Here is a 23698-nt window from a genome sequence, read left to right as displayed (position 1 = left end):
TTTCCCCCTCTTCCCACTCATCAATGTCCTCATCATAATTCAGATCAAGCATTTCCTCCTCATCCACACCCATTCCAACATCAGCGCCAGCTGCATCCGCCATCTCATATTCATCATCCACCCTAAAACCCTTCTGGGTGGACCAGGCGTGTACTTTGCGCGATCTCACGATGTAGAGAAGGCCGCCAAAAACATCTCTAGTTCTTCCGACAAATGTCCTGAGGCCGTGTTGCTCCCCGTTGGCTTTGCCATCTTTCTGCCAGCCTCTGACACTGACATTGTCTCTCCGCGCTGCCCCTGACCTCGTGCACCAGGTGCTGCTGTCACGCTGCCTGACCCACCAGCCACACCAGCTTCCTGCGCTACCCCAAGCTCCTCGTATGAAATCCATACCCAACTACCCTTCTATGCCCCATGTCCATCTTCCTGGCCCCCACTAACTCCCACTGACTTCCTCTTTGCCTTCCTGAACTTCCGCTCTGTCTCCACCGTCTCCTTACATAACTTGGCCCACCTTAGTTCTGTCTCCGCAACCAATTTCCTCTGTTCTTGAATCCTAGACTCTATATCAACTGACGCCCAGTCAGTTGTGAGGGGTTCGTGTGCCTCAGACACCCTGTTTGCCCTGCTGCTCTCATCCACTTGCGCCTCCTCCCCTTGGGTAGCTACCCTCCCCTTATCAGGCTCAACCCCTCCTGTTCCCCCCACCCCAGCACCAACCTTTTTCCCCTCCCCTTGCTGCACTCCTACCCCCTCTCATTAGCTCTTCTGATGCCCTTGGCTGGGGCCCCAGCCAGCGTGAGATCCAGGGGCTGCTCCAGCCCCAGACAATCCTCCATGTCCCTTTCGGCCCTGCATGTAGGTTCTCCCTGCTCCAAGCCCTGAGCCAGTGGGCCTACATCGTCCCCCAGGGCCCCCTGTCCCCATGTCCTCCCCATCTGGTTCCCTGCCTCCTTCAGCCACCCTCTATCCCCCATCAGTGAAAACAGGAGGGGGGTGGATGCGCTGCGTCCTGCCCCTTTTTTGCTGTTTTGGCACTTTATTTTCCTCTATTAGCCCTGCGGTAGCCGCCACTAACCCCTGTGACACTGCGCAAGGCGTGCGCATCATTCATACCCAGGCCTGGTCCAGGACACCAGGCCTGAGCTGGTCCCCTCTACCTGCTTTGCCAAGCACGCGAAGCGCGGCCCGAATCGCATCAATATCATGGCCCGCGGCTATGGTATGAAACGTTTCAGGAGTTATAGGAACAGAAAATGAAAAAACAACACCTTTCCTACCTCTAATGGATCATCCTAACTTCCGAACAGCATGACCTGCTACCGCCAAAGAGGCCGATTCCTCGCCCCCACCCCCTTTTGTACCCCACCCTAAGACCCTCCCACGCCCACACCCAGCCTATCCTTACCTTGGCCATCTGCATCCGGCCCAAGAGCTCCCGCGGAAAGACTGGACTGTGTCCAGCTCTCCGCAGGGTCCATATTGTAATAAACAGGTTGTTATTCATCCTAACCATTTGCAAACTTCCCAAATGTGGATACCGGGTGCCTATTTACTTCGGTCAATGCTCTTGATAACTAATTTCACCATTTTATAGAATTTAAACTTAACATGTCACCTGAATTGTTCACATGTCCCGACAACTTCAGAGCGTTTTGACTTGTTCTATGTCATAGGATGTATTTCATCTAAGGGCACTTTGCAACACTAGGTAACTCAGGCCCTGATTTGGAACTCAGCAGAATGGTTACTTCGTCACAATAGTGACAGATGTCCCGTCTGCTGAAATCTAAATTCCATGAGATCCACTGGGAGATAGATTTCAGCGGATGGGATATCCATCACTGTTTTGACGGTTTAACCCATCCACAGAGTTCTAAATCGGGGCCTAAGTGTAATACTGCTGTTTAATGCTATGCCTGGTTCAGGAACCCAAACACTTTGTGCCCTAACATTTTGTGGTTCTCCCTTGTTTTTTTTTTGGGGATGATTCCGTATCATTAATGTCCCCAGGTAACATCTAGTAATATCAGTCTGCTGTTCGCTGATTATAGAAGGATCAGAGACCACAACCTTTGTTGAACTATCATTCTCGTATACTATAAGATCCCGTGCAGCAGATCTCAGCTAGTGTGCAACTTTCTTGGTAATTCTCCTTTGATTTTTTTTACTTTCTTTACTTTTTTACACCATTTAACACCCCGTTACAGATGAACTATATTGTGTTGCCCCAGCAATTATTGTTCATTTGTATTCCAATTTCTCACTTCTTGTTGTTGTAGCTGTGCATACTGTCCCTATTGCACAGCCAGACTTTTCTTTGGAAACAAGAGTTTCCAGTATTAAAGATCTTGTTGTAGATGTATTGGCTAAACCTACCACCATTGTTTCTAATAGAAAAAGGGTTAATCCCAGTAATCATTGTACAGCTTCTGATATTATGGTGTCTTCAGCTTCCTTGGTAAGGTGAAATGCTGTTTTATAATGGCAAATTCTTAAAATCTAAATTGTAATCACTAGTGTCAACATCCTTATTTTCAGACAACTACTCTAATCTAATAACCAGTTTTTCCAGATGTTTGAGACTTTTCTAACCATTTGCCAAAAGCCTATATTTACAAGTTAGATATGGCTATCTTCCATTGAACAGCTCCCGCAGTTTATGGTACAAAGGATGTATACCTGTTTAATGCCTTTTATGTGAATCTGCTCCTGAGACAGTGAACCACATTATCAACGTTTGCCCAGGCTATTGAGAAATAAGGTGTCGCTGCCTCCGGCCTATTTGTCTATCCTTGGGGGTTGGGAACTATCAAGTAGGGATGTGCTTATTCAGAACAAATACAGCAGAGCCTATTGTGTATTCAGTGAGCCGCTTCCTTCTTAGTGCCGGGTACAAGCGAGCCAAGTTCTTAGCCAAAAATCATTATGAATAATTATCCTCCAGGCTTATACCCGACCCTAAAGGGAGGATTATGTGTTGGGAATTTGTCCGGGGAGAAATGTCCCAATGGAATAGGGATATCCTTAGTTCCAACTGACTCACTAGGAATTTTTGGTTTTTACTTGATTTTATTAATTAATTTATGGTTGCATTGAGAAGATAATCCAGCTGGGCCAGAATCGTCTGGCTGGGTGGTTGCTCTAGGAGGTGGCAGGGGTCATGTGATTAGATATCAATAACTTTGCTAATCTTGTACTAATCAGACATAGGATGATAAACTGGAGAATTCCTTAGGGAATCAAGTCTGTGCCTATTCATTTTAGTAATGTATGTTTAGCTCTTGTTTTAATCCATATAATTATTAGCATCGGGTATGTCATTTGTTTTTTTGTTTTTTATTGGATTTCAATGTTCTGAAAGACTGTGGGGGTCATTCTGACCTCGGCGGTAAAAGGCCCTTACCGCCGGTCAGAAGTCCGCCATTCTACCGCCGCGGCCGCGGTAAACCGCCACGGTCATTCTGACCCACAACGGCGGAACCGCCAAAATCCCGACATCCAAGGAAGGCCGCCACATCAGCGGGCCGCGGAAAACTGGAGATGACCAAACCTCCACCGCCACGCCAACACAAACACGCCCATGCCATTCTGACCCACGAATCCACGCGGCGGTCTTTCAACCGCGGTATTCCATTGGCGGGACACACCGCCGCGGTCAAAATACACACACAGCTCCAAAACACTGCCACATTGGACAATTTGAAATACACACACCTGACACACATACAAACAACACTCCCACACATCCAACCAACTATAAAACACACACCCACATCACCCACAAACCCCTACGACCGAAGATCATAGACGAAGGAGAGAGAGACACATCACAGAATAGAGAGCTACATCACACAGAGGCACCCTACACCATCACACACACCACATAGAAGCACAAAGCACCACACACCAACACACTCTTCACCATATACACCACCCCACACCTCATCCACACCACCCCATGGCACCCCAAAGGCACCCACGCTTTTCGGACCAAGAACTCAGGGTCATGGTGGAGGAGATCATAAGAGTCGAACCCCAGCTCTTCGGCTCACAGGTGCAGCACACCACTATAGCCAGGAAGGCGGAGCTATGGCAGCGGATCGTGGACAGGGTCAACGCGGTGGGACAGCATCCCAGAAATCGAGAGGACATCCGCAAACGTTGGAACGACTTACGGAGAAAGGTGCGCTCGATGGTCTCGCGACACAACATCGCAGTGCAGAAGACTGGCGGGGGACCCCCACCCACACCACCCGAATTCACAGCATGGGAGCAAGAGGTACTAAACATCCTGCATCCTGATGGCCTCGCTGGAATACACGGAGGAATGGACTCTGGTAAGTACAATCTCAACTACTTCACCCCCCCCAGCATGCCAACCCCCACCACCACCCTCACCCTCAACCCCCCATCACACATCCTCCCTGAGAATGTCTCCCCAGCACAACCCACCCAACACCAACCCCTGCATGCCACCACAAACTATGGGCACCCATCACCTAAGCATGACCACTGCACATACCCCCCCCCCAACACCCCCACAACACCTCCCCCAAGGGAATGACAGCACTGGGGGACAAGGGCACCCATAAATCGCACACAATAGTACACACAGAAACAATAACCATACTCTCTTACCCCATGCAGGACCCGAACGCCAACACACCGGCCAGGAGGGTCCAGAAATGTCCACCCCCTCCCCGGAAGAGGCACCCAGTGATGACAGCAGCTCTGTCGACCTGGAACCTGACGACCAGCCCGGACCATCGGGGACCTCTGGACAGTCGGTTCCCCACACACAGGCCACAGCAGACCCAACCCCCTCTGGGAACAACAGCACAGCTCCCACCCAGCGGGCCCATGGCTCTGTCTCTAGGACAGGTCAATCAGCGGTGTGTCTGCCACTACAAGGCCCCCAGGGTAACCCACCACCCCAACAACAACAGGGACCTGGGGGCAGTGGTAGTGGGCACACCGTCCAGGGGACAGAGTCCGGGGGAAACAGGGCAACTCGGAGGGCTGCTGTGCGACAGGGGGGGGAGGAGAGGCCCAGGGAACCCACTCTCCAAGAGGCCCTCACCACCATCATGGCAGCCTACCACCGCTCACAAGAGACGATGGCGACGGTACTGGCCACGTTCCAGGAGATCCAGGCACAGCAGGAGGAACGCTACATGGGGTTCAACAATCATCTCACCACCATCTCTACCGCCATGGGGAGCCTAGTCCAGGCCCTCCACCGGATAGAAGACACGTTGCGGGACCATGTGGCACCACACAGGGCCCCTGTCACTAGCCCGGACCAGGAACAGCCTACCACCTCCGCCGGCGCTAGTGGACAGGAGGCCCCACCACAACGACAGGCCACCAGAACCCCACCTCCTGCTGAAGAACAACCACCCCGCAAGAGGAGCCTGAGATCAAAAAAATCGACAGAGTAGGATGTCAAGACCCCCGCCAGCATGAGATACCCCCTGAAGTCATCCCACTGTCCCACATTGCCACCCTGTCCAACCTTGAACTGCCCCTGCTCCATCCTTCCACAGGCATATGGACAATGCACCTGTGAGCCTGAGAACTGGACTCTGCCATGGCCATTGCTCCACCACCACCCATCACTGTGTTTATATCATGTACCATTATCTAGCACCAAAAATAAATCACTCAATGCACTGAAATCATGCTGGAGTCAGGCTGTATTATTTACAAATGTAAAACACATTCCCGATCAATTATGTTCTGTAAACTTTGTGCTGAACACATACCGAGATCAATAAGCATTAGTCCATGGGCTAACCAAGCAGAAGTCACGCAGTGGGTCATACAGCACTGAAAAGGGAAGGGAGAATCAAACATCAGTTTCAAATAACTGGGGGGTCATAGACAAAGTGGAGAAAAACGAGGCAGTCAGGAAAATTAAAATGGCGTGTGTGATTCTTACCTGTGTGCTACTGAAAATACTGTTGGATAACTCTGTCCCTGTTGTCTGGGTCGTCCTCTGAGTCTTCCTCCTCTTCACTCTCCACAGGCTCTACAGCTGCTTCAACACCACCATCTGGACCATCCTCCTGCAGGAAAGGCACCTGACGTCGCAATGCCAGATTGTGAAGCATACAGCAGGCCACGATGATCTGGCACACCTTCTTTGGTGAGTACATCAGGGATCCCCCTGTCATATGCAGACACCTAAACCTGGCCTTCAGGAGGCCAAAGGTTCTTTCAATGACCCTCCTAGTTCGCCCATGGGCCTCATTTTACCGTTCCTCAGCCCTGGTCCGGGGATTCCTCACTGGGGTCAATAGCCAAGGCAGGTTGGGGTAACCAGAGTCACCTATTAGCCACACACGTTGTCTCTGTAGCTGTTCCATCACAAAAGGGATGCTGCTATTACGCATCACATACGCGTCATGCACTGACCCAGGGAACTTGGCATTCACATGGGAGATGTACTGGTCAGCCAAACAGACCACCTGGACGTTCATAGAATGGTAACTCTTCCTGTTTCTGTACACCTGCTAATCGTCTTTTGGGGGGACTAAGGCTACATGGGTCCCATCAATGGCACCAATTATGTTGGGAATATGTCCAAGGGCATAAAAATCACCCTTCACAGTGGGCAAATCAACCTCCTCTGGGAATATAATGTAACTCCGCATGTGTTTCGTCAGGGCAGACAACACTCTAGACAACACCTTAGAAAACATTGGCTGAGACATTCCAGATGACATGGCCACTGTTGTCTGGAATGAGCCACTTGCAAGAAAATGGAGGACTGACAGCACCTGCACCAGAGGGGGAATTCCTGTGGGTTGGCGGATGGGGGACATCAGGGCTGGCTCCAGCTGGGCACACAGTTCATGGATGGTGGCACGGTCAAGTCGGTATCGTAGTATGATGTGGCGTTCTTCCATTGTCGACAGGTCCACCAGCGGTCGGTACACGCGAGGATTCATCCTTCTCCTCGCAAATCCCAGCGGACGGTGCCTAGGAAGGACAACATGGAGCACAGAGTCAAGATAATCACTGGTACGTTCACCACTGCTTGCATGGCACACGGTTGTCTAGGTATTGAAAGGCGTGTATGTGTGGCAATGCCAGGCCTAGGCCTGTGTGTCGCAGTAGAGATTATGCCAAGTGGGCCCTTGAAATGGCGGCTGCCTGACCTGTGAAGTGGGACAATGGGATGTGAGGTCACAGCGCTGGCGGAGCACACCGTGGCGGTAGGCGGTCGAAGACAGCTATACGGAGCCGCATTGGATAACATTGAAGCCTATGGGTTTCAGGAGCCAATGACGATGTGCGCCAGCGGTCGCGGTACGCACCGCCGCGGTACGCACCGCCGCGGGCGTGACCGCCATTTTCTATCTGCTTAATCACTCGAGACCTGATCATCCACAGGAGAGGACCTATACTGCAAGTGCTGCTGTGAACTCGGTCTGGAAGTGACAATGGCTGCTGCGACTGGGGAAAGGGCCCCTGCCTTCACGTCTGAAGAGTTGGAGAAGCTCGTGGATGGGGTCCTCCCCCAGTATGCGTTACTCTACGGTCCTCCAGACCAACAGGTGAGTACACCGGGTGCACATGGAATGGGAGATGCCTGTGTGGAGTGGGGTGGATGTAAGTTGGTGGGGGGCGAATGAGGAGTGCAACGCACGACAGATGAGAGCATGTGCTATATTGCAAGGTTGGGGAGGGGGGGCCAATCACATCTAACATGCAGTAAGTTGATGATTGTTTCCTTCCCACCCTGTACATGTCACATAGGTCAGCGCCCATCAGAAAGTCGGGATTTGGCGTGCCATCGCCAAGGAAGTCCGGGCCCTGGGGGTCCACGTCAGACGGGGCACCCACTGCCGCAAGAGGTGGGAGGACATCTGCCGCGGAACCAGGAAGACCGCCGAGTCACTGCTGGGGATGGCCTCCCAACCTAGGAGGGGTGCCAGTCGTACCCTGACCCCCCTGATGTCCCGGATCCTGGCGGTGGCCTACCCGGAGTTGGATGGGCGCTTGAGAGCATCACAGCAGACACAAGGGGGTGAGTATCAGCACATTCAGCTATCTTTCTGCGCAGTGGAGGCGTCTGGGTGGGGGAGGAGGGTTGGGGGTGACATTAGGCCAGGGCGCTTTCTGTAGTGTAGTCCTCTCCCTTAGGCATGGCCCTGTGCTCCCGGCCCCCACCTCCGTAGGGTGACAAGTCCAGCTATTGATGGTCCAGGCTCACACATGTGCGCGCTTGTCGTCTCCTGACCTGTTGTCCAAATCAGAAGTACTGAGTAGTGTGCCCCGAATGCGCGGCTTAGTGCATGCGGCTCCTGTGTCTGTCCTCTCCGCCAACGGTGTTGACATTGCATGCACTCAACCAGGTCTTCTCTTTCTCCCCCCACCCTTCTTCTTCATCTTCTTGTGCATGTGTGCATTAGCATCATCAGGCGGAGGAGATTTGGCATCGGAGCACGAGGGAGCTGCAAGCCACAAGGCCCCGGTGGGCACAGGAACAGACACCGAGGGCCCAAGTGAGCCGGAGGGCGAGGGGAGCACCACGACGGGGACCGCTGGTGAGAGCAGTGACAGCGACACGTCCTCGGATGGGAGCTCCCTAGCGGTGGCGGCAACATCCGGGCCCCCCCCCTCTACAGGTACAGCCGCCACCCAGCGCACCAGCCCCGCCCTCCCAGCAGCCCCTCAGCCTACGCTCCGTGCCCGCTCACCCAGGAAGGCGGGCGTCTCCTTCGCCCCAGGCACCTCAGCCCCTGCCCCTGTTACCCCTGCTGCCCTCAGTGAGGAGGTCATTGATCTCCTCAGGACACTCATTGTTGGGCAGACTACCCTTTTGAATGCCATCCAGAGGGTAGAAAGGGAGGTGCATCGGAGCAATGCCTACCTGGAGGGCATTCATTCGGGTCAGGCTGCCCATCAACGATCGTTCAATGCTCTGGCCTCAGCACTGACGGCAGCCATTGTCCCTGTTTCCAGCCTCCCTCTTCTGACTGCCTCCACCCTGTCTCTGTCTCCTGTTCCTCAGCCTATCCCATCCACACCATCTGACCAGCCTGCACACACCTCAACACCCAAGGGCAGCTCATCCAGACACAAGCACCACAGATCCCACAAACACTCACCAAGCAACACACAGATGCAGACATCCCAACAGTCACTACCACCTCTGTGTCCCCCTCCTCCTCGTCTCCCTCCTCCCTCCCTGTGACGTCTCCACTCACACCTGCATGCACACCAACATCAGCCAGTGCTTCCATCACCACCACACCCTCCTGTACAGTCCGCACGCGTGCAGTCACCACCCCCACTGCCATTTACACGTCCCCTGTGTCCTCTCCTACTGTGTCTGTCACCACCCCTTCCAAGACACACAAACGCAGGCAGACACCCACCCAACAGACATCCACCTCACAACAGCCTACAGCACCTGCACCTTCACCCAATGACAGCACACCTGACTCTCCTACAACCACATCCTCTTCCTCCACTTCCATCTCCACTTCTCCTACCTTTTACCTTGGCCCTAAAAAACTTTTCCTGGCTAATCTTGACCTCTTCCCCTCCGATGACCTACCCCCTCCATCTGCAAAGAGTCCCAAGAGCACCACAGCCACCACCAGCCCAACTTCGGGTGTCACTGTTGTGCATGGGTTCTGGAGCCCACCCTTTGCCAGCAGTGACACCTCCATCAGCAGCAAGGACACATCCAGCCCCCCCCCCCGGCAAGAGGACCAGGAAACACAAGGGCCGCCGTGCGAAGACTGACACGGCTGCCCCCAAGGAGCAGAGGTCGCCCACTTCACCAGCCACAACGTCTAGGGGAGGCAAGGGCCCTAGAGCCCCATCTAAGGAGCGTAAGGGCAGCAGGGCGGAGACGTCAGCCAGCAGGAGCGCGGAGCAGGTGGGCCCCACATGCCACATCCCAGCTGGAAAGGAGGACACCAAAGGGCCCAGGACCCCGTCACCGAAGGGCCCAGGAACATCACGGCCGGAGGGCATCTGAGCACGGAGTCCAGGCCAGGTCTGGCTCCCTTGAACCTACTGGATGTGCACCGCTGAACAGGGCCCGCCGTGGAGAAGAGCACCGCTGAACAGGGCCCGCCGTGGAGAAGAGCACCGCTGAACAGGGGCCTGCCGTGCAGAAGAGCACCGCTGAACAGGGGCCCGCCGTGCAGAAGAGCACCACTGAACAGGGGCCCGCCGTGGAGAAGAGCACCGCTGAACAGGGCCCGCCGTGAAGATAGGCACTGCTGAACAGGGGCCCGCCGTGCAGAAGAGCACCGCTGAACAGGGGCCCACCGTGGAGAAGAGCACCGCTGAACAGGGCCCGCCGTGAAGATAGGCACCGCTGAACAGGCGCCCGCCGTGCAGAAGAGCACCGCTGAACAGGGGCCCGCTGTGGAGAAGAGCACCGCTGAACAGGGCCCGCCGTGAAGATAGGCACCGCTGAACAGGGGCCCGCCGTGCAGAAGAGCACCGCTGAAAAGGGGCCCGCCGTGGAGAAGAGCACCGCTGAACAGGGCCCGCCGTGGAGAAGAGCACCGCTGAACAGGGCCCGCCGTGGAGAAGAGCACCGCTGAACAGGGGCCCGCCGTGCAGAAGAGCACCGCTGAACAGGGCCTGCCATGGAGAAGAGCACCGCTGAACAGGGGCCCGCCGTGCAGAAGAGCACCGCTGAACAGGGCCCGCCGTGAAGATAGGCACCGCTGAACAGGGGCCCGCCGTGCAGAAGAGCACCGCTGAACAGGGGCCCGCCGTGGAGAAGAGCACCGCTGAACAGGGCCCGCCGTGGAGAAGAGCACCGCTGAACAGGGCCCGCCGTGAAGATAGGAACCGCTGAACAGGGGCCCGCCGTGCAGAAGAGCACCGCTCCGCTGAGCCCCTTCATCTCAAGCACCGCTCCGCTGGGCCCCGCCGTCTCAAGCACCGCTCCGCTGGGCCCCTTCGTCTCAAGCACGCTCCGCTAGGCCCCTTCATCTCAAGCACTGCTCCGCTGGGCCCCGCCGTCTCAAGCACCGCTCCGCTGGGCCCCTTCATCTCAAGCACCGCTCCGCTGGGCCCCTTCTTCTCAAGCACCGCTCCGCTGGGCCCCGCCGTCTCAAGCACCGCTCCGCTGGGCCCCTTCTTCTCAAGCACCGCTCCGCTGGGCCCCGCCGTCTCAAGCACCGCTCCGCTGGGCCCCGCCGTCTCAAGCACCGCTCCGCTGGGCCCCTTCATCTCAAGCACCGCTCCGCTGGGCCCCGCCGTCTCAAGCACCGCTCCGCTGGGCCCCTTCATCTCAAGCACCGCTCCGCTGGGCCCCGCCGTCTCAAGCACCGCTCCGCCTGGCCCCTTCTTCTCAAGCACCGCTCCGCTGGGCCCCGCCGTCTCAAGCTCCGCTCCGCTGGGCCCCTTCATCTCAAGCACCGCTCCGCTGGGCCCCGCCGTCTCAAGCACCGCTCCGCTGGGCCCCGCCGTCTCAAGCACCGCTCCGCTGGGCCCCTTCATCTCAAGCACCGCTCCACTGGGCCCCTTCTTCTCAAGCACCACTCCGCTGGGCCCCGCCGTCTCAAGCACCGCTCCGCTGGGCCCCGCCGTCTCAAGCACCGCTCCGCTGGGCCCCTTCATCTCAAGCACCGCTCCGCTCGGCCCCTTCTTCTCAAGCACCGCTCCGCTGGGCCCCGCCGTCTCAAGCACCGCTCCGCTGGGCCCCTTCTTCTCAAGCACCGCTCCGCTGGGCCCCGCCGTCTCAAGCACCGCTCCGCTGGGCCCCTTCATCTCAAGCACCGCTCCGCTGGGCCCCGCCGTCTCAAGCACCGCTCCGCTGGGCCCCGCCGTCTCAAGCACCGCTCCGCTGGGCCCCTTCATCTCAAGCACCGCTCCGCTGGGCCCCTTCTTCTCAAGCACCGCTCCGCTGGGCCCCTTCTTCTCAAGCACCGCTCCGCTGGGCCCCGCCGTCTCAAGCACCGCTCCGCTTGGCCCCTTCATCTCAAGCACTGTTTATGGTTCACTGTGCCCACCATGCCTCCTCCTTGACCAGTGGAGACTGTTATCCACTTGAGAGACTGTGGCTTTGCACTCCCCAGGATGGCAGAGTGGGCAAGCCACCCACTGTAGAGACTTGAGAGACTGTGGCTTTGCACTCCCCTGGATGGTACAGTGGGCAAGCCACCCACTGTAGAGACTTGAGAGACTGTGGCTTTGCACTCCCCAGGATGGCAGAGTGGGCAACCCACCCACTGTAGAGACTTGAGAGACTGTGGCTTTGCACTCCCCAGGATGGCAGAGTGGGCAAGCCACCCACTGTAGAGACTTGAGAGACTGTGGCTTTGCACTCCCCAGGATGGTACAGTGGGCAAGCCACCCACTGTAGAGACTTGAGAGACTGTGGCTTTGCACTCCCCAGGATGGTACAGTCGGCAAGCCACTCACTGTAGAGACTTGAGAGACTGTGGCTTTGCACTCCCCAGGATGGTACAGTGGGCAAGCCACCCACTGTAGAGACTTGAGAGACTGTGGCTTTGCACTCCCCAGGATGGCACAGTGGGCATGGTGGCCCCTTCGTGGATCTTGCGTCGTGGACTCATGTGGCTGTGGTGCCCCCCCCTTCCCTTCCCCCTGAGGTGCCTGTAGTATTTTCATCAGATGCCCCTGCAGTGTTCTCTCCAAAGGACTCAGGTCTCCTGTGTGGGCTTTGCCCTTGTGTCGCTACACTGTAGCCCATGGACTGTTCCATTTGACTTGGATGTAGCGGACTAATTGCCTCGGTTCGCCATGGCAGTGTGTATAGTATTATTTTGTTATGTATATTTTGCATAGTTGCCGATACGTCTCAGAGTCTATTTTTTATATAAAAATTTGGTTCACAATTTAATTATGTCTTTGCATTTTTCAGGGGGGTTTGGGTGGTGTCACTGTGCATTGTTGCTCTGCATTGGTGTGTACATAGTTTGGGGGGGTGGGGGTCGCATATGTGTGTGCCCGTAACCTTTCCTCCTCCCCCCTCCCGTGTGTCGTAGGTGCAGTACTCACCGTTGTCGTCTGCGCCGGAGTTCGTACTCGTGGTAGATGAGCAGGTAGACGAGTGCAGGTAGGATGTTTAATTCGGGTTCCATGCTGTCCTCCGTACTCGTGGAGTGTGTTTTGGTGAGCGTTTTCCCGTCCGTAGTCTGTTTCCGCCGTGTTTTTATCGGCGGGGCTCCCGCCCCGGAAAAGGTGGCGGATTGGTGAGTTGTGATACTGTGGGCGGTACATTGTCTGCCGCCTGCCTGTTGGCGGTGACGCCGCGCTGTTTGTCTGTACCGCGGTGGCGGTCGGAGTGTTAATGTGGCGGGCTGTGTTGGCGGTTCCCGCCAGGGTCAGAATTCCATTTTTTGGACCGCGGGCCTGTTGGCGGGTTGGCCGCCGCTTTATCACCGACCGCCAGGGTTAGAATCACCCCCTGTATCTACAGATTTTTAGGGCCTTTTTTAAAGTACAGATTGATTGTATTTTTATATGATTTTATGTGATTCTCTTTTATGTGTTTTTATGGCCATGTGTGCCAAACAAAGATAAAATTCTATTCAACCAGTTTTCATATTTATTCTATTGCATTGGTTCTGTCAACTCCTTCGATGCACTCATCCAATATGGAGTCTGCTGTTAGTAAGACTGGCAAAGCTAGTAAATCATGGAGAGCGTGATGGTTTATGAATGAGGAGTTTGCCAGTGGTAGAGGTAAGTTAGGAGAGTTTGTTGGTTTACATTGATTTAGGATATTTTAAGCCCCCAAGCCCTTCAGTTCACTGGCTACTTCTGGTACATGAACCACTTGCACTGCTGCTACTTATACTAAAGACTTAGAATCTCTCTCCCTGTTTACAGTGGCGGAAAATGTGTTTGATTCAATTACACAATTTGGTACATGATCCTTGGCTTCTGCCATTCTACAAATCTTACTAGTGAAAAAAACAGTAATCTGTCTACCACCCTCATCATTAGTAGGGAATGATCACGTTTTAGCGTTAAACTGTCCTGGTGCTTCCCCTTAGCTCTTGGGCAATATGGTTCATTAGCTCACTAAAAACACATAATAGAATCCTAGTTATAATTGGTCGAGGAGGTAATTTCCTTATTGTTATGTTGTCTAATTCAATAGGGTATCAATATTCACAGTATTATCTAGCAGTGCTACAATATACTACAATGTTCAAATGCCCAATATATTCAATCAAGCTACACTGAAGATAACTATTCACCAACAGCTGTCCATAGCCAAGCAACCAGGCAATCACAGGCAGTGACAAAGTACAGTGTAAAACAGTGTGCCATGAAGGTATGATGTGCCTCATCAGACACAACCTTTCAACAGTTGTCACCTGCCTCTCCTGTTACTCTGTGTCTCTTTATGATCTGCATGGTCACGCCCCATACCCGGCTCTCTTCCACTGCCTCTCAAGAGGAGCAAGCAACCACCACTGGAAAGAGGCTTGGAGTTCACAGGCAAGAAGCACCAAGATACCAGTTTGGTGACTGTCTGCGCCTTACAAATGTGATAAATAAGGAACAACAAGCAGAAGTGGTGTTATCTGCAGTGAACAAACAAGAAACAGAAACAGGCTTCAATGATCTCAAAAGTTAACAAGGGATGCACCAAGGTCGGAAGCAAAATTCATGAATACAACTTAGCCTATTGTTAGAAAAGAAAAACAATATACTTCTGCCACAGTAGCAATTATGTTATACTATCAGCCAGACTCATGAGGCACAAATTTACAAAGTAACAACGTAGCAGCAGATACAATATGGCTTAACTCAACTGGACTCCTTGTTGAGCAGCAAGCTGCACTCATGCCCCCTTTCTGTGTTACTGCCACCACCCTCTTGTACCACCTGTCACCTACAAACAAAGCCTCTGTAAACCTTGGGTGTCCATCGCTGTTGCCATGAAAAGCCGTCCCATACGATCAGCCTTTGTCAGCCAGGCAGAATGGCTAAGTATATCACTGTGATGGCCTTGGAAGAGGACCACACTTGCCAGCCTTAGTCCCTTCATCCAACAACCAGGCACTCCAAACAGCCAGGCACTTAGGCAGACACAATGGGGCAAACACAGCAGCAGAGCAATACCACAATGGTAAACAACAGAGCAGTGAGACAAGGCGTATAAACCAGAGATGGTGATGAGATGGAGCTGGGCAGGGGCACATGCATGCCGGACACTTCTACGTGCTCTCACTGACTCACCTCTGAGTCTCTACACCATGAACTAAATGAGGAGCACAAGCAAAGAGCAATGGAATATCAAGATGAGATTCAGCAATTGAAGCAGAGCCATACTCTTATCAATGAGTTCCCATCTCACCACCATCTCCTGCTCCAACAGTTAACAGAAGTGGAGAAGCTCTTATACTCACTTTCCATAGGTTTCAACATACAGATACTCTTCAAGATGTCCATACATTGTTCCCACCAATAGAAGACGCAGTGGGTCAGCTAATAAGATAAAACAACAGAAGTCAGATCAGGGCTCTAAAACCAACACCTAAATAGGAAAATCATGTTTCCAACGCCACTGAGGCATCTACACATCATCCTCAAGAAGACAAAATAATTGCACTATTTCACTTGCAATAGAATTGGTAAGTGGAAAGCTATTATATTAACAGTAGGGAGTGAAGCTTTGTGTAAGTCAACTGCCTCAGTTACGGGTTACTGCCTACGTGCAATGGGAACAACTAATGATGAAATAGCGCTAGTTGTAGACGTAGGGGCATATTTACAATGTTTTGGAGCAGGGCAGTGCCACAAGTCTTCTTGCTGCGCTGCCCTGCATCAAAACAAAAGAGCAAGAATGTGCTGTATCTACAAGAAATGGCGAATTCCTGTCCTTTTCCCCTGCGCTGGCGCACAAATTGCTGCCATGCTCAATGCAGGCACCCTTGCAGCATGGTGCAAGGGTGTCTGCGTTGCGGGAATGATTGTTTTTGTGGAGGAAGGGGCAACTTCCTACACAAAAACAATCCCAAGAGGAGTTTTCCTCTTTCTATGTGTGCTGCATTTTGGGAGGAAAAACAGGGAGAAATAAAGATATTTTTCTCCATTGTGTCACTTCAGTGTTTTGACGCGTTCTCAGGGTTACAAAACCTTGGAAATCTGGGAATGCGTCAAAATCCATGGGTGTTGAGTGGGAACACCCACGCAACACCCACAGGAAGGCTTCCTGGACGCAAAGTAGGGCAACACAGTGACTTGCATTGCGTTGCCTTACTCCATGTCTACAAGGCCATGTAAAGCCAGGCAAAGCAGCTTCAAGTGGCCTTGTAGATGTGGGTGTGCAGCCGATGTGTCAAAAAAAGTGATGCATCGGTGACACAGGGCACGCTGAAATATTGGCCTAAGTGCTGCGCCTTGTTGACCAACCAACTCACCTAAGTGGTCCCAAAAAATGGACCTCTTGAACGTAGTAATGCCATTGGCTGCAGCTTCGGGAACTACGAATGACTGTGGAATAACAAAGACTCCTGTATGAAATCGCTTTATAGTCAATGACTTGCTATGGATTGTTTTGGATATGGCTTCCCAGTTAACAAGCCGTCCACCAGACAAAAAAAAAGAAAGAGGCGGCATGTCCAACTCTCCGTACCCGAAGGAATTGACAGAGAAGTCTGTAAATGGAGAATTCGCGGGATCTCAGAATAGTACCCCTCTCAAGGTAGATCAGGAGTTAAAAATAGCAATATTAAAAGAAGTGCAACAGTCCAAGTGTGAATATTTCAATAGAGGTGAAGGTCATAGTTTTTTATGGCACAGTGCCATACAAAATTTAAATTATAGAGAAGGGAATGATAAATACTTTGGAGACAAGCTGTGAGGTTTTGCCAAATGCTAGCATTGTTTATAAAGTGAGGCCAAATAATCAAGATAAACACCCAGGACTGGATCTTCAAAAAGCCTCTTTGAGGATAGCTGAATGGCAAAAATGGAACCATAGCTGCAATGCCAAGTCCACTGTAGTAGAATGTGTGACGGAGTGGATGCTTAGGAGTGTTCTACCACATAATAGATTTCATTCAGCATCCTCTCTCTCCAGCTCCATTGCGTGACTTAATTAGCAATACTGCGCAACTTCCACCAGTAGCTGCTCCTTATGTTACAGTACTTGAGAATGTTTCCTCTTTGGGTACCGAACAAAGAGGAGTGCTGGGATTTATAAAACAAAGTTCATCATTGGCTAGTGGAGAAAAACTAACAGAAGAATGTCCTCGGTGGGAAAAGGGAAAAAACATTCCATGGGTGATCTTTGGGAGTTGTGAATTTACGAAGTGTTACAACCACTGGAGAACCTGTTAGACAAACTTAGATGGCTTAATGAGGATGATAGTAAAATTAGGGCTGTGCCTTTGGGATACTTTTATAGACTTTCAGATTGCCAAAGATACATGTGTAAGACAAAAATTAGAGGTGTTTCTGGCCCTGTGAATATCCTCTTTCATGTTAAAGCCAGTAAACCTTGTACAACCCCTGAATCGGTAGATGCGACTGACTGACTAGAATTCCGTGTCTCAATGTTCCTTGGCTCCATAATAAACGAGCCTGATCTGGTAAGCACTGAGACCTTAATTTCCCATCGGAACCAAATTGTGCTCCTCTTAAGAGTCATCTGGGAGAAAATATCTATTTTGCCGAATACAACATTAGAAGGATCAGGGCTAAATTAGATATTCCAGACTGGTTTGAATTTGTCTTGGAATTTGACGTATTCTGTTGTCAAGACATATGGGTCATAGAGCTTTAATTACGATAGGTACTGTACATTTTTCACTTCCACCATACCAGCTACTGTGGGGAGGCTTAAGGGGCGTTTGAATACATTTTTTAATCCGTTACAAGCCCAAATAAAATAATAAGGACCATAAATGCCTCTCCCCATTTCGCAATGTTGCATGTGCAGGTTCCTACCTCACATGATGTTCTGTTTATAATTTTGTGCTTTAATAATGTTGCTCATCCTTGTAATGGTATCATCATGGAACTCAAGATTGAAATTGGCAGGGATGTTAATAAATTCAGTAAGCCAATTGCAATTATTTGGGTAGGGGACTCTAGCACTACCCTTCGTAATCACTGCATCTGCGATCATGATCCACTCACTTTGACTATTGGGCTGGCTGCTATCCTTAAACATTCAAAAGTTAAAGGCTTGGGTATTTATTATACATAGTACAAAGGTGCATTAATGAATTGGTGAAAGATAAACCAAAATTGTCTACTGCAAGCAGGGGCATGTTTAAATGATTGTGCATAATACAGCAATGATTTTAAATTATTTTACTTCACTGTGTCAATAACTACAGACCTAGATGACCTCAACTTTGACATCAATAAGGATGAAGCCATATAAGTTGTTTGACTGTGCTTGTCCTGCAGCATATAAGAACCCTATGCTCACCCTAAAAACGTTGGTGGTTGTAAGTGATGAAGTCAGGAGACGCAGGAAGACATATATGGAGATTCTGGATCGCAGAAAGGAAGAAGTCAAGAAGAAAGCCTAAGATGCTCCTGTGACAGCAGGAAAAACTAAAGATAATGGTGAATGTGGAGGCCTGACAATCTTTTTTATTAATGAGCTATTCACCTCTAAAGTAGGCCCAGCCAGACAATGCCAAATCACTCGCAGAGTTTTCAGAATTCAGGCACTTCACACTATGAGGAGCAGCATGGGGTTCCCACATTTTACCATCTGACATGAAGCAGAGTTAATTTTTTCTGTTCACGCACGCAAGATTTGATGTGGCGCTCGCTTGTGAGTGTCACAATATTCTCAAGCTGCTACTGAGCGCATGAGATTTTGTACCTGCTCACGCATGTTCCAACTGCGATGGTGCCAATGTAGTGACACTTGCGGGTGCTAATACAGCTCAAGTAGATTTTCAACTCGAGCAGCTAAATCTACTCAAATATAGGTTTCTGAGTAGATTTTCTTTTCCAATGGACCGTTCATAGTGTTTTTTAGTGCGAGAAGCCTTTTTTTAAAACCTTTTTTCAACAGGAAGGAAGTGCCCCAGAGACTCCAACTTCCTGTTCCTGTCCAGCAGGCTCCTCCCAGTGCTTTGCCCATCTCCTGGTCACTTTCCACTTGCTTGGATTCCTAGGTGGAAGGATCACTATCTTTGTCTCCTGGAAATATACCTTTGGATTTAAGGACTTTGGGGCAGATTTATGGAAAGTGGCACTGCACCGAGAGCAGCGCCATTATCCCTGTGCCCCTTAGCACCCCCCTACCGCTACCATGTGTGCATCGGATTTAAAATACAGCACACCATGGCACATGGTAGGGGGCAATAGTATCATTTTTTATGACGCTATTGATGTACTCTGCAGAAGTAGTAACAAAATATTGACGATAATCCTGCAGAGTACATAGGGGCCCATTCTAAAGAATGGAAGGCCCCTTTTTACGCCTGCTCTTGAGCATGCGTTTAAAGTGCTGTAACACATGGTGCAAGGAAATCTCATAGATTTCCTTGCGCCATTTTTCCGGCTCCCTTAACGGGGGAACACCCCCTTTTCATACATTATGCCTGGCTCAGGCATAATATAGCGCAAAGGGTTACAGGGTGGCACAATTAATGTTAATGTGGCACAAGGTGGCGCTAGGGGTCAATAAATATGCCCCTTTGTTTTTGTGATGTCACACAGATAAGTTTAAAAACTATTGTATAAGGGTGATGTTTGTTTGATAAGGCGTGCACCAATATTTCTTTGTACTTTATTTGATTTTTAAATTTCATTGTGGTGTGTATCCTGGAGTTTAAGTAGGGGCCTTGTTATTTTGTTTGCATTCCACAGATTTTTCATCTTTTGTAAAGGAACATTAATCTACAGTTCAATACCTTTTTTCTATGCTTGTTATATTTGCAATATTCATTCATTTTACTATGGCCTAGACTTCCAATGGACCATCTAGCCACTAGGCCCAGTACTAGGCATCAGTGCGTGAAAGAAATGTTTCTGTTGTATATGGTTTCGAAACATAATTTAGGGCAGTGTTGACATTGAATTAAATTAAAAATGTTGGCTATTGTTTTAATTTAATTTTTTTCTGCAGTGTATATTTGGGTTAATATTTGTTGGCATAGGAGGATGTGTGCTGTTGTAAAATGTTTATATCTCTGTTAATTTCTGTGTTTTTCATCACTGAATTAATGCTAGTATTTTCTTTAGTGTTACCATCACGTCTCCTTTTTCTGGACAGTGTCTGTGTGTGTCATCCACCACCATTTGTCTTTGTTTTTAATGCCAGGTGGCCAGGGGCCATTTTGTGTAGTCTATATCCGTAAGCCTGAATGTGTTCTTTCTTACCAGTGCCTCCTTGACCGCTGTTGTTGTTTGCCCATGGGACTGGCAGCCATTTTGTGGCACCAGCAAGTGTGCTTATCCTAAAGGCTTGAATGTATTCTTTGTTCTCCATGCCTCCTTGCTCGCTATTGTTGTTTGATAATGTTTCTGGCGGACATTTTGTGCATACAGCTAGTGTGCTTTTGCCATAGTCCTGCATGTGTTTTTTGTTCTCCCTGCCTCCTTGCTTGCTGTTGTCATTTAATCATGTAGCTGGCAGCAATTTTGTGCATTGGGTCACTGTGCTTTTGCCATAGGCTTGCATGTGTTCTTTGTTCTCCATGCCTCCTTGCTGCTATTATTTGACCATGTGGCTGGAAACAATTTTGTGCATCCAGCCAGGGTGTTTTTACCATTGGAATGCATGTGTTCTTTGTTCTCCATGCCTCCTTGCTCACTGTTGGCCATTTTGTGCATCCAGCCAGTGTGCCTTTGCAATAGAGTTGCATGAATTGATGAACAGTGCTTATATTATTACATTATTTTTTTGCATTCTTTATTTAGCACCTCCTTGCCTCACAATAGGTTTCTATTTTCTCATCCACCCATACAAACATTGGCAATTATTGCTAATTTTTTAATTTTTTTAATTTTCATTTCTTATTTTGTATCTTATGTTTTGCTTTTTATTTTAGATTTTTTGATTTTTTAAATTTTATTTCTATTTCTTATTTTTTTAAATGTATGTTTTTTGTATTTTGGCTTGATCCATCTATCCATTCATCCATCCATCTACCATAAGCGCACAGCCGCGCTACAGCATTCAGCTTCTATAATTCCATTTCGTCCTGGACACCCTGGCTGCGGTGCACTTATGACATCAGCAGCATTTTTCATTTTTTAAATGATTATTTAATTTTCCCTGGACCACCTTGATGCCATAGATTGTTTAAGGATTATTCAATTTACCCATGCACCTCTCTGACTACCACAAGGTCTCCTTTAAAATAGGTGGTGATAAAGCAAAGAGCTACATCTGTGTGTTTGTGTTGCCTGATTTGTAATACAATTCTATGGCATGGTGGTGGTGTGGTTTGACCTTACAATGTTTGGATAAATTGTTATTTATTACATAAGTAACTGGCCACACTAATATTGCCTTTGTTTGTGCTATTTCTACCTACAACAATGCCATATTTCAATAACTACATGTTTTTCTTACTTGGCTGCTTTTAGGTGAACAAGAGAAAAAGAGACATCACCCTTAATACTGCCAAAGAGAAGGTCTGTACAGTTATTTCAGTCCTTCAATTCCTTCTCCTTGTGCAGCTTAGTGCCACTGCCAGCTGAGAGCTTTAAGATGGCACCACAGAAAGTTGCTCCCAATGAAGTGCTCAGTGAGAAGAAGCAGCTTTCCACCAGTGGCATGCCGACTGTAGCCTTTTTCATGAGACATGTGCCTGCACACTAGCCTCCGGGGAGGAACCTGGGAGCAGTACTCCAGCTCTGAGCAAGAACCTCCTCTTTTAGAATCATTGGCTCCCAGATCTCCAGCAACAAAAAGGAAAGGTATTACTCCACCATCTTCTCCAAGCACCACTTCTGATGATGATGATAAGGACATGGAGTGGACCACAGCACAGTCCGGGAGACAGCAGAAGAGGCAAGGGAAAATAAAAGTTTCTGAATGCCTTAGAATCATGGAAGGGGATGATGAGGAGGATGACAATGATGAGCCAGTCACGGAAGCTGGCACAGAGGAGTCCGATATTACCATTCATCCTTCTCTCAGGGATGTGGAATAGGTAGCACCACCAGCTCCCATATTTACAAGGCCACCAGCTGAGACCTGCACTAAACCCTACCTCAGTAGAAGTATGCACTGCAGAGAAGCAATCAATGACACCCTCATCTACCTCCAGTTTTTCTTCAGGCATTGGCCGAGTAAGAAAGTACTTCTTCCCAGTTTGAGGCTTTTTTATGATTAGCAAACAGGAGGAGAACATTACAATATGCTCCATTTGCCACACAAGAGTTTGTCGAGGTAAGCCTGGTTCACTCTATGGTACTGCAGGCCTGGTGACCCATATGAAAAAACATCATGCAATCTGGTAGGATTTAAAATATTTCTGAACGAGGTGGGGAAGGTGAGGAGAGCTGGGAAACATCAGCTACAGCTAGTCCAATCACATTAGAAGGTGAGTAAGAAGAAGATAACATCCTCACGCAAAACAAACTTGTCACCAGCAGTATGTAAGAATCAGCCACCTCAGTGACCTCAGAATGGCACCAGAAGACTCAGAGTCAGATGGAGAGACCACGGCCCCACAATGCACATTGAGTTTACCACCACCTATTCCCCAAAAGTTGCCTGTGTCAGTGGCCCTAGATAAGGAAAAAATCCAAGTTACTATTATAGGCATGATTAGGCAGGAGGGACCCTACGACCGCAACCACCCAAAGGCACATTTGTACAACGGGAAGCCTACAAAAATGTTAGCACTGGACCTCCTCTCTTTTTCTTTTGTGGACGGACTGGGATTCTTAGAATTTGTGGCAGCCATCTGCCTGAAATGGAAGGTTCGAAGTGGGATCTATTTTTCCAGAGTTGTTGTTCCAGTGGTGCATCACGATGTGCTACAATTGGTTGAACAAGCTTTGCAGCAAAGTGTTGTTCACACTATCCACCTGAAGAAAGACATGTAGACCAGTTGTCAGGTGACAGACTGCTTCACATCACGGCACACTGGATCTCTTTTGTGGGGATAAAGCTAAAGCTACCTACAGGTGTTGGCCATGAAGAAGGTTTTATGAGCATTCAACAGCATAGAACAGTAGCCATGTTCACCATGGAGGAATCACATACAGCTGCAAACATTTTGGACAAATTTAACAGCAAGGTGTCTCAATGGCTGTGACCCAGAGGTATCCGAGCTGGATTTGTTGCCGCAGACAATAGCAGTAACTTAGTCAATGTTACGGCAGACAGTGGCTATTTCAGGGACCTGTGTTTGGCGCACTGCATCAACCTGGTTGTGCAAGACTTTCGCAAAAAAGAAGACATAGTCAGCAGCATACTGACAACCTGCAGATGAATCTGCACTCATTTCAACCATTCTTTTAAAGCCCAGAAGCAGTTCCAGATTATTCAACGTGCTAATAGAGTAGCAGTTAGAGCTCTGATACAGAAGGTGCCAACATATTTGAACACAACCGATTAGATGTTGCACTGTCTGTTTGAGCAGTACAGACAGATCAATGACTATGTCATTCAAAGAGAAGGGAATGCAATTGGGAAAGTTATGACAATGAATGCAGACAAATGGAGCCTATTCAAATGCCTGACACAAGTGCTGCTCCCTTTTGAGATTTGGACACAGGAAGTTAGCAAGGAGGA

This window comes from Pleurodeles waltl, chromosome 4_2 (assembly GCF_031143425.1).
Source record: "Pleurodeles waltl isolate 20211129_DDA chromosome 4_2, aPleWal1.hap1.20221129, whole genome shotgun sequence".
Taxonomy (NCBI): Eukaryota; Metazoa; Chordata; class Amphibia; order Caudata; family Salamandridae; genus Pleurodeles; species Pleurodeles waltl.
This window is presented reverse-complemented; position numbering follows the sequence as displayed.